The following is a 13,342-nucleotide window of genomic DNA, read 5'->3' as shown; positions in this document are numbered from 1 at the left end:
TAAAGTAACTGCATTTTGAAATGATATCTACAATAAAAGATAAAAGAATAGAACAATAATATTCATCATGAAACTATTGCTCAAATTTTATTCTGTAAAGCAAACGTTTTTTGAGTTTAGTGCCATACAATAAAGTGAAAAACAATTAGGTAAATTAGAACAATTTATTCCTTTATTCCATATTTCCAGTCTTCAGCTCTATTGCACATTGTAGTACCACAGAGCTTAATGTAATAATACAAGTAATAGAATATCCATAAAGTGAAGCATTAATAGTCTCACCTGATTACTAGAGACATCAAGCTTTTTGGAAATTTCCTTTTCAATTTTCTCAAACATCACAGTATTAAATAATCTCAGTTAATCGATCTGTATAAGGAGAGGTATCACAAGCACAGGAATGTATGAATCATTACTCTCTTCAAGGTACATGTAAGTATTTATTGACTTCAGTACTCAAATAGCATTTTTCCTATACTGACTTGGTTTGTAATGTTAGAAAGGCCTTGGATTTGAAATCTGAAGGCCTACTCTGATTATGGCCTACTTATTATCTGCATAACCTAGGACAATATCTTAGTTTCCACATCAGTAAACAGAAATGCAAAACAAAATATAGTTCAGGTTTATATTCAAAGTCAAATGAGATAATGCTGTAAAAGGGCCAACTGCTATTTAAATATTTTTAATATGTGCACGTATACAATATAGAGTGTGAAAATTTAGAAAATACAGATAATTCATACTTATCTGAATTCCACATACGTCTGCACAAAAATACCAGCAAAAATGGATTTAATGAATAAATTTGATGAGAAAAATGGAAAATAGGGGAAGTAAAAAATAGTAAGGGAATTGTGGGCTAACAGCTGTTTTTAGAAACAAGATTTTGGAAGCCAAGAGCTTTCTGATGGACTAAGAATATTTAATAACTTGTTTCTTTAATAAAATAATAGCCACTATTTGTGGACACTGTAGTAAGATATTTATGTGCCTAATCTCTTTGATCCTCAAAACAAACCACTGAAGTGCACACTACCATGAACCCCATAATTATGAGCCCCATATTAAAGTTAAAATACCCAAGGTTCAAAGTGTTTATTTAAATTGTGTAAGAGCACACTTAGTAAACTGTCAGTTGAAACCTGGCCATACTTTTAATTTTGATTTACCACATTGGTATATATTTATTTATTAAGTAAGAAGGTATAGCAATAATCAATCCTAATAGTTTTCTGAATAATACTGTCTACAACTCAAGAGATCTAGGTGTGCTATAAATACATCCTTTCTCCTAGCCAGTAAACTCATTATTATAAGTGATACCACAGTATGTCTGGACATCCCTAATTCTTCTGTCCTTTCCTTTCATTTTTCAATTCTGAAGCAATATATCTGGCACATGTCATGTTGGTAGTGAGAATATAATTTCCTAACAACACTGAGAACTCTACTCAATAGAATTTTATTGTGTCATTGTTTCTCTTGTACTAGTTACAAGGCACCAAAGAATTAAGTTGGGGAGAATTACCTTTTTTATGTCTAATATAAATGGGTGCATATGCTTCTTTTGAAGAGCTCATATTTCTTATATTACAAAAATTAATTGGCAGGTTTACTGAAAAGCAGAACCAACAGATGTGTATAAACATTATAAATCACTTTAAAAGTGTTCAAATCAACCTGTTTATTTCATCTTATAATATTACAAGTGAAGCTCCTCATAAAGCTGACCAAATTATTTCTATATTCACACATACTTCATAATCTGACACTCAAATAGAAAGAGTCATGCTTCTGGGATTTCAAAGATATTAGAAAGTAAACAACTGATAAAAATATGCTATTTTTCACAAAAGGCTGTTGGCTTGAATATTTCATGTTTTGCTGGAAACAAGCCAGGATATTTTAATATTTAAATAGTCTAAGTTTCACACATTTTAGATGATGCAATCCAGAATTAAGTGATGCAACATGGTGGTCACGCCATGTGCAAGTAATAGTTCCTATCTTACCAACTTTCTAACGTCGAAAGATCCAAGTAGAGGAGCACCTTGAGAAACCACTAAGAATATGATAGGGCACCATAAGCATACACATTATGCATATTATAGAAAGATACTCGAAAGTAAGGACTCCATCAGAGATTCTCTTTGACTTTTTCTAGGACATGACAGGAGTAATTAAAAAAAAATACTTGCTTAGGTGACTGGACTTATCCTTGTAAAGGACTTAATGGACTAATTTTTCTTTATACAGAGTTACAAGACTACCTCCTGTTCTGTAGACAATTGCATTGTCTGCTTCAAATGCCATGTTTTCAAGCATGCACAGGCACAATGAAAATCACCTATGGGTACACACACACATGAACACACAAAGCTGGATCATATAATCCCTTTCATACAATTGAGAAAAAAATTAAGTTCAGTATAATTTGGTTAACAAGTGTTTAGCTTCTAGGTGTCTATTTCCTAAAATAGAGCCTTTTCCACTGAGTAGATACCTAGTAATATTAAAATACAACCTAAGCTGTTAAGAGCATATTTTTCTCCAAAATATACTATGATCCAAAAGATCTGGGATGTCAAAAGCAAGTCAAGCACAATACAGTCATGAGTTTTCATACACTTCTGATTCTATTCAGCAACAAAGCTTTATGATAATTTTCATAGTACCAATTTATACTTGTGAAACAAATGAAAACAGATATTTTAACTGTGAGTGAAAATAACAAAAGTGCTAAATTATTCTCATTTGAGATAGCACAAGCACAGTGCTTATTTTTGGATGGCTTTTAACAGACTCCCAAATCATCCTCAGAATAAACAGAAATTTAAAAAATATCTCAAGGAGTTGTATTTTCCTCTATCATCCATCTTCTCCCTGCATGCCAATAGCAAGACATCTGAATGCAAAGTGAAAATATTCAGGAAGCTAACTGAAAGGACTGTCCATAGGAAGCTTAGCAACTGGATATTTCTATAGATACAAACAAGAGACATCAAACAAACAAGAATAGTAATTTAAAAATATGAGTCAAATCATGTCACTCCCCGGGTTTCTGGTTTCTTGCTGTATTTAACTAAGTTCAAATTCCCTACCTACTCCTAAAATTCCCTATCACTCTGACCATACCTCCTACCATCCAACTCCATTTCCCATTCATTAATCTCTAGCCATACTGGCGTGAATTGTCCCTCAAGTATGTCAAGCTCCTTTTCTCTTTTCCTCTTACTGGAAAGCATAATGTCCACTACTCTACCCAGTCTTGCTAAGGCTGACATCATATCATTCAGGTTTTAGCTCCAATATCACCTCCATAGAAAGGTCATGTTGATAACTCAATGCTAAAGTGACCCCAGTGCTTTCCAGTCACTCTCTCTCATATGTATCCTTATGATTTATCTTTCTTCAAGACCACTTGTATCTGTTCATTTGCTTATTAGCTGTTTCACCACTGTCCTTTAAAACCAAAGACAGTAGGGGCTTTACCTGCTCTCTGTGACTATCACCTAGAAGAGTCCCTGGTACTTATAGGAACTCAAAAATGTTAGTTAAGCAAGTGAAATAAAAACAGTAAATTCTTAGCCTGCTGCTAACAAAAATTAAAGCTCCATTAGGACATCTACATTAGTTTCTTTACAGTCTATGCTATTTATTTAGTTTTCTATTAATTCTTCAGCTCTTTCCTCTCATTCTTAATCCTTAAATTCTCTAGATTACTCCCAAGCATATATTATTTCAGATTGATTAAGAATAACTTGATCAAATTAAGGTTAAAAACAACTCCATTGTGATTGTTATTCAATTTCTTTTACTATTATTGATTGATTTGTGAGAGAAAGGTCACCTATATATATGAATATTCAAAAACAGTATTTTTCATGATTTGTCAGTTTTCACTTATGTTTGTCAGCAAAGTTTTTTAGTTTTATTTATATGCAATTTACCTATCACAAAATCACCATTTTATTATGAATTAGCATGAAGGACATTTTTGTGTTTTAGAGATGTTCTCCTTAAGAGTATTTCCCTCTTATGTGTCCTTTCATATCTCTTTCTTTGATCAGACTAGAAGTGTGCCATTTTATTTTATATTTTGACCAAAGCATCATTTCTTGCATTAATCCATTCTGTTTCCTTTCTAATTGATTGATTTCTCTCTTTTTTTTTTAACCAAAATTTTCTCTGTTCTCTTGGGATTGTTTTATTCTCTAAGCTCTTTATATGAATGTAAAGATAATATATTTACTTATTCTTTTAAAATTAGGTATGTGCTTCTGATTAGAGATAGCACTATACATAAATTTCTTATGCAGTGTTCTCTATCACATTTTATAATGGATACCTGCCATAAAAGAGGCACCGAGAGCCAGAATACAGCTGCACCTAGTCCCTCTTCCTCACATCCCATTCCCCTGGCCATAATCAAGGAGGCTCAGAAACAAAATATTAACGGAAAAGGAAAAAAGAGATCATGACAAAATTTCCACAGCTGGTCTCTGGGCCATGGATGAGGTCTGCAGTAGAAGAAGAAGAGAATCAATAAAGGAATGCAAGACGGAACTACCAGATTGGATTTATGAATACAGGAAAGATAGTTTTATTTATCAAAAATGAAACTGTTCTTAGAGTTGAAAGTCATCAGAAATCTATAAGATAGATTTGTCAAATTATGTAGGAAAAATCAGAGCAAAGTCAGAGCAAGTTTGGAAGCAGTTATGGATGAAAAGTCTATCATTTTCCTATTTATATACACCACTGAATTCAGTTGACAATCTATTACAATTATATCAAATGTTAATTAAAATTAGATAATTACACATAAAGATTGAAATAACTTATATGACTAAAGATACATATATAACATACATATAACAATGAATATATATGTTTACTAATATGAGTAAACATAAATATTTATTCTTATATTATCTGTCTGGAAATGTGACTATTACTTGTTGGCCTTGTCTATTAATATGCAAACATTCTTAAATTATACAAATATGTAATGTACCAAAATTATAATTTTTGGGGGGAGAGTTAATGTTATTTTTTTCTTTATTTTCTTAAAGAAGAAGTTGGAAGATATTTCCCCCAAGCATTACTAAAGATCATAAAAGTTCTCATTTAACTTACTTATCTAGGAGAACATCAGGGGCAAAACTCTGAGAAATAATTATTGCATTGTACTTAGCTCATAATCACTGCCATATTTTGAAGTATAATTTAACTCATTTTTGGATGAAAACTATTTTTAAATATCCTGTAAACATTTGTACAACATATATGAGAAAATAAGCATATATAAGAATGTATTAAGTTCTTGCCGCTTGCATAGTACTATGATCAGGAAAGTGTGATAGATAAGTAAGAAATATAAAGTTAATTTTCCATAGTCAAAAGGTGGCATTGTCCAATAATATAGGTTCCCTTCCCCATTTTTCCCATAAGCTTGCATATTCTAAGGTAAATATTCAACTACACTTGGCTATGGATGAATTTGCCACTGAGTGAACCAACCAACACAAACCTAAACCCATGTGTGATGAAGCAGTAAGCCTTCAAAGGCTGAAGCCAGGAGAAAGAACACTGAGAAAAGTCAAAGACCAAGAGTTTTTTAAGGCTAACTGAAAGGTCCTAGATAGACTCAAATGGGATTCTGTGAAGATGGAGAGGGTCTTTTCTAAAATATCTGACATCCAATTTCCTGCTATCCTTAGTGAATACAAGACTAGATCACACTTAATTTAATTTAGAAAAATAAATAAATATTATATATCTTATAAATAGAAGTCGGATGTTTAGATGGTTATAGTATATCAATATTCATTTCCTGACCTTGGTGGGTCTTTTGGTAGTTATGCATAAGAATGTACTTGTTTATAGAAAATACCCTCTAAGTATCCTAAGCTAAGGGGACATTGTGTGGCAACTTCATAAACAGTTCAGAAATAAAAATGTTCTTTGTACTGTTATAAATAGTTTTAGGTCATTAGGAAATTAAAGATTTTACCAACCAGAAACAAAGGTATTCCTCAAGTGGTTAAAATATTCTTTGGGGTCCTATGTAATATATGTTAGTAAATTATTTGAATACTAATTCTATTAAAAATACACTTATTAAAACAATGCAAATTATTTTAGATGGTGTATGAGACTTTGGATGAATACCTTTATTGCTCTTCTCTGAGTTGTAGTATCCTCATTTATAAAATAGTAAAATATTAAGTCAATAATTTGTACACACATAAAATTATACACTGGTTTAACGTCCTGAACCATAGATGAAGACAATTAATCAGGATTTCTGGAGGGAATTAGCTGATCTATGCCTTTAAGGATAACTTGAAAGAAAGAACAAATATTTGCATAAATAAAAGAACAGAAGTTAAAAATGTCAAATGCTTGGCAGACTGGTCAGATAACTTTGGGACATACCAACTTGTCAGGGCTGTTTTTAGTGAGATACAATGGAAGAGAGAGATGAAGAGGCATTGTTTATGCAGAGTTTGGAGACCACTAATAGGAAAGTGTTTTAGTAAGGGAATGACATTTTTATTCTGCTGCATGTAGGCTTGTTTAATTATCGTTAACATGACTAATGCAGAGAACAGTTAGAGTCAGTTATGGTAAGCAGATAACGGGGAGATGAAAGCAGGTGGTAATGGCACTCAAAGGGAAAAGAAATAGTAAATTTTCAATCCTTCAATGGCAGAACTAGAAGATATTGTTGACTGAGCTGCAGTGTAAGTAGATCACAACAGGATATCTGAACCCTGGAAATCAGAACATAGTCTATCACTCCAGAAATACTTTACAATTGTAGGAAAATGAACAAATTCAAGGAATAATTCCACTTGCCATGTCTAATTTAAAAAATCTAGGGACTTCCCTGGTGGCACAGTGGTTAAGAATCCTCCTGCCAATGCAGGGGACATGGGTTCGATCCCTGGTCCGGGAAGATCCCACATGCCACGGAGCAACTAAGCCCGTGCACCACAAATACTGAGCCTGCGCTCTAGAGCCCATGAGCCACAATTACTGAGCCCACGTGCTGCAACTACTTAAGCCTGCCTGCTTAGAGCCTGTGCTCCACAGCAAGAGAAGCCACTGCAATGAGAAGCCGACGCACTGCAACAAAGAGTAGCCACTGCTCACCGCAACTAGAAAAAACCTGGGCTCAGCAATGGAGACCCAACGCAGCCAAACATAAATAAATAAATTTTAAAAATATATTTTAAAAAAATCTAATAATGTACATGAGTTATGTGTACATGTACCTACATATAAAAATGTAGCTGAGCTATTTCAGCTCACTGTAATGACACATTTCATTATTACACAAATAAATGATGTGGTATAAATTGATAAAACTGTTGCAGAAGCATACATTTTAAAATGATTTTGTATAGATGGTGAGATACTCAAGAAGACTGCCACAAAACAAGAGTAATGTAAAACTGTAATTTATACATATATATAACATATTTATATACACACATATGTGTGTATGTTTATATATCCATTATATTATACATTTAACTTATATGAGTCTATTTAGTGTTTAATATAAAAACACACAACTTAAAGAATACATGCATAGATGTATAATATATTGTCCAAAAGAACTCTAATGGTTTTTATGTCCAATTTCTCAAAAGGGATCACTTTCCACTTAGAAGTCAGCTTATTAATATTCATATCAGTTTGAATTTTAAATATTTAGAACCCTAAAACAAGTATTTTTGAATTTGTATGCAAACCTTAAATTGTGTATTAAGTTTGTGTTTTCGAAAAATATACATTTAGGGAAACTGATAACTCTTCAGTTAAAAAAAAATTGTTTTACTCTAATTAGGTATTTATCCTGGGGAAAGAAGAGTAAAGAGGTTAAGGACCTTAAATAAGATTATATGACTAAAATGTCAATTCTCTTCTAGTCTTTTTATGTTGCCCACTAGTTTAGTCCTTCACAAAGGCAAAGACTCTCTTCCTTTCATAAGATTTGAATGTCTAAGTGTTAAAGTACATTATTTTGCAACTAGAATCAATTAAATAAAACAGGAACCTAATTAAAAAATAATTTATGAAAGAGAAACATACAGTCCTATGAGACTTAAAGTCAACTCTTTTGTCACTTTTTAATATTAACAGTAAGTTAAATGACATCAATTACACTAATAAATAAAACAAAACAGGAGGAAAATAATACTTTTTCTTCTTAATATTCCCCTGAAGTAATGTTATCACACTGATTTTTTCCAAGTATCTAGCAAAAGTTTCAATTAAAAACAAAAGCAAAAACACACAGCTACAATCTGAAGGCTCTAGAATCTTTTTTTTTTTTTTTGTATTTCCCAGGATTGAGGATTTTGAATAAAATAAACAAATCCCACCCCTTAAATATAATTGGAAGAATTTATACTATTCCAAATCAAAAGCAACTGGGAGTCTACTTTCCTCACTGGGGTTCTGTGAAAATACAATAAGAGAATACTTAAACAAAACCTTTGGAAAACACAGTAATTTTAGTGCAGAGTCTGAAGAACAGAACTATAAACTGAGCTCTAGTCTATACCTTAATGTAGTGTTCCCCCACCTTTTTGGCACCAGGGACTGGTTTTGTGGAAGACAACTTTTCCAGGGACCAGAGGCGGGGATGGTTTCAGGATGATTCAAGTGCATTGCATTTACTGTGCACTTTATTTCTATTATTATTACATTGTTATATATAACGAAATAATTATTCAAGTCACCATAATGTAGAATCAGTCAGAGCCCTGACCTTGTTTTCCTGCACCTAGATGGTCTCATCTGGGAGAGATGACAGACAGTGACACCCAAAGTGTGTTGCTTATGCCCAATCTACTCTGTAAGATGCAGCTTAATTGTCACTTGCCACTCACTGATAGGGTTTTGATATGAGTTTGCAAGCAACTTATTTATTATGGTCTCTGTGCAGTCAAACCTCTCTGCTAATGATAATCTGTATTTGCAGCCACTCCCCAGTGTTAGCATCACTGCCTCAGCTCCCCCTCAGATCATCAGGCATTAGATTCTCATAAGGAGCACACAACCTAGATCCCTCACATATGCAGTTCACAGTAGGGTTCTCCTATGAGAATCCAATGCCATCGCTGATCTGACAGGAGGCAGTAATGTGAGTGATGGGAAGCAGCTGTAAATACAGATGAAGCTTCGCTCACTCACCCGCCACTCACCTCCTGCTGTGCACCTCGGTTCCTAACAGGCCATGGAATGATACTGGTCCGTGGCCCAGTGGTTGGGGACCCCTGCCTTAATAGCAAAGTCTTTAGCTCACCAAAGAAGAATGTCCCATGCATTTCCAAGGGATCAGTTCCCTGAAAGTATATTTATTCAGAAAGTTAATGTTATTACTGATTATCTAAAAATAATAAACATTTCTTTTTTCACAGTACAACTCTGGAAGTAACTATTCAAATGTTTAATAAACTCCTATCAATGGAAGATGGAAAGTAAATCCCATATTTAATAATGTAGGTCATTCACTTATTAGAGGGTAAAACTGAAAGTGTATATTGCTGTTAAAGGCATGAAAAAAATCATTAACTTTTTTTTAGAAAAATAATAATTTCTGCAAGCAGATTATATAAGTAATGTTGAGCTCTGATATTCTGAATACTTATTTTGGCTTAATTCATTTGAAAAATATTTCCAATATAAAAAATAAATGTTATAGAAATGATGAAACTTGCATTAGTTGCCATAGAAAAGCATCAGCTTTAAAATTTTTTTTATCAGTTACTGGAGTCTGGGATATCCAACTAAAAAATATATAAAAAGAAGAAGTGCAACATTCATTTCAGAAGAGAGTAGAGGTTTAGGGAGAAGTTCTATAATAATAAAGTCATATATTTTGGTTGCCATTTAACAAAAAAGAATGACATCTTATGCCCTAGAGGGCTAGGATCACGCTCTCCCTCAGATGCTTCCCTGGAGTTAAATCTGTATTTAACACCAGGTAAAATTTTTGTGACTGTAGGGAGCAGCTTAAAGGGGCACATTAAAGTGATATAAATATCTTCCACAAACTGTAGGAGATGAGAACTATCAACCTTCAAGGAGAGATCCTCCCATTTTATGTACTTGGGGGAAAAAAACACCTGCCTTATTCCATTCCCACATCCAGCTCTTTGACCTTACACACTTCTGTACATATATATCAACCCCAAAAAATGCAGAGAATAAAACATTCAAAGAATCTGAAGAAATACAGAGGTCAGCATTTTCCACATTATTTCAACTACACACTGCATGCAAAAAGTCTGCATTAGATTAATTTGGAAAACACTGTATTCCATAACCCTTTCTCAGAGAGTCAGACATTAAGGCATCTATAATAAAGAAGCCTTTTCAACCATTTTAAATCTAATATTTCTCTGTCTCTCTCTTTTATTTTTTCTAATACACTCCTTCATAGTGAGAACATCTAATAGCATCCCACAGAGCTGCTCTCCATGGAGCAATCTCTGAGATCATCATAGATAATATTTTTTTTTACAATGTATGGTATTAATTCTTTCTACTACAGTCTCATAACTTAAGTGCAGTGGATATTTTTAAACAATGAAATAGTATTACAATATTCCTTCAGAAAGAGTCATAGCAGGCCAGGATATTGTAATAAAGCATAATGACCCTCAATTATACTTTAAGTGCATAAAAAAGCTAATGATCTTATGTTTTATTTACATGACTGTTGTTTATTGCACTGAATACTGACAAATCTCATGTTATGTATAATTCGAAAGAGACAATCTAGGGTTTCTAAAGTGAAAGCAGAAAGGGAAAAAATAAGCTTAGTTTTATATTCTGTATAGTTTGTTGATAACATCTGTTACAATTTCCTATAGTGCTCCCATACAGAAAGTCTTACAATGCACTTTTAAAAACTGCTACTGCTACAGAGGTCTAAAGTGAATTAATCCTGGATTGGTTCAAGGTGGCAGAGTAGAAGGATGTGCACTCACCCCCTCTTGCAAGAGCACTGGAATCACAACTAACTGCTGAACAATCATCGACAAGATGACACTGGAATGCACCAAAAAAGAAACCCCATGTGCAAAGACAAAAGAAAAGTCTCAATAAGACTGTAGGAGGGGTGCAATCACAATAAAATAAAATCCCATAGCCATTGGGTGGGTGACTCAAAAACTGGAGAACAATTATACCACAGAAGTCCACCCACTGGAGAGAAGGTTCTGAGCCCCATGTCAGGCTTCCCAACCTGGGGGTCTAGCAATGGGAGGAGGAATTCCCAGAGAATCAGACTTTGAAGCCTAGTGGCATATGATGGCAGGACTTCAAAGGACTGTGGGAAATAGAGACTCCACTCTTAGAGGGCACACACAAAGTAGCATGTGCATCAGGATCCAGGGGGAGCAGCAGTGACCCCATAGGAGACTGCACCAAACTACCTGCTAGTGTTGGAGGGTCTCCTGCAGAGGTAGAGCGGGTGTCTGTGGCTCACCGCAGGGACAAGGACACTGGCACTGGAAGTTCTGGGAAGTACTCCTTAGCATGAGTCCTCCTGGAGTCCGCGATTAGCCCCACCCAAGAGCTTCTAGGCTCCAGTGCTGGGCTGTCTCAGGCCAAACAACCAACAGGGAGGGAACTCAGCCCCATCATCAACAGACAAGTGGATTAAAGTTTGACTGAGATCTGCCCACCAGAGCAACACCCAGCTATACCCACAACCAGTCCGTCCAATCAGGAAGCTTGTACAAGCCTCTTAGATGGGCTCATCCACAAGAAGGCAGAGAGCAGAATCAAGAAGAACTACAATCTTGCAGCCTGTGGAACAAAAACCATATTCACAGAAAGACAGACAAAATGAAATGGCAAAGGACTATGTACCAGATGAAGGAACAAGACAAAACCCCAGAAAAACAACTAAATGAAGTGGAGATAGGCAATCTTCCAGAACAAGAATTCAGAATATTGATAGTGAAGATGACCCAGGACCTAAGGAAAAAAAATGGAGGCGAAGATTGAGAAGATGCAAGAAATGTCTAACAAAGACCTAGAAGAATTAAAGAACAGAGATGAACAATACGATAACTGAAATGAAAAATACACTAGAAAGAATAAACAGCAGAATAACTGAGGTAGGAGAACGGATAAGTGACTTGGAAGACAGAATGGTGGAATTCACTGCCGTGGAACAGAATAAAGAAAAAAGAATGAAAAAAAATGAAGACAGCCTAAGAGACCTCTGGGACAACATTAAATGCACCAACATTCACATTATAGGGGTCCCAGAAGGAGAAGAGAGAGAGAAAGGACCCAAGAAAATATCTGAAGAGATTATAGTTGAAAACTTCCTTAACATGGGAAAGGAAATAGCCATCCAAGTCCAGGAGGCACAGAAAGTAACAGGCAGGATAAACCCAAGAGAAACACATCAAGATACATAGTAATCAAATTGACAAAAATTAAAAACAAAGAAAAATTATTAAGAGCAACAGGGGAAAAGCGACAAATAACATACAAGGGAACTCCCATAAGGTTAACAGCTGATTTCTCAGCAGAAACTCTACAAGCCAGTAAGGAATGGCAAAATATATTTAAAGTGATGAAAGGGAAGAACGTACAACCAAGATTACTCTACCCAGGAAGGATCTCATTCAGATTTGATGGAGAAATCAAAATCTTTACAGACAAGCAAAAGCTAAGAGAATTCAGAACCTAAAGGTACTTCTCTAAGTGGGAAACACAAGAGAAGAAAAGAACCTACAAAAACAATTAAGAAAATGGTAACAGGAACATACATATCGATAATTACCTTAAATGTGAATGGATTAAATGCTCCAACCAAAAGACAAAGGCTTGCTGAATGGATATAAAACAAGACACATATATATGCTGTCTGTAAGAGACCCACTTCAGACCTAGGGACACATACAGACTGAAAGTGAGGGGATGGAAAAAGATATTTCATGCAAATGGAAATCAAATGAAAACTGGAGTAGCAATACTTATATCAGATAAAATGAACTTTAAAATAAAGAATGTTACAAGAGACAAGGAAGGACACTACATAATGATCAAATGATCAATCCAAGAAGAAGATATAACATTTATAAATATATATGCACCCAACATCGGAGCATCTCAATACATAAGGCAAATGCTAACAACCATAAAAGACAAAATTGAGAGTAACACAATAATAGTGGGTACTTTAACACCTCACTTACACCAATGGACAGATCATCCAGACAGAAAATTAATAAGGAAATGCAAGCTTTAAATGACACAATAGACCAGATAGATTTAATTGATATTTATAGGA

This window comes from Lipotes vexillifer, unplaced genomic scaffold (assembly GCF_000442215.2).
Source record: "Lipotes vexillifer unplaced genomic scaffold, Lipotes_vexillifer_v1.1 scaffold202, whole genome shotgun sequence".
Classification (NCBI taxonomy): Eukaryota; Metazoa; Chordata; class Mammalia; order Artiodactyla; family Lipotidae; genus Lipotes; species Lipotes vexillifer.
This window is presented reverse-complemented; position numbering follows the sequence as displayed.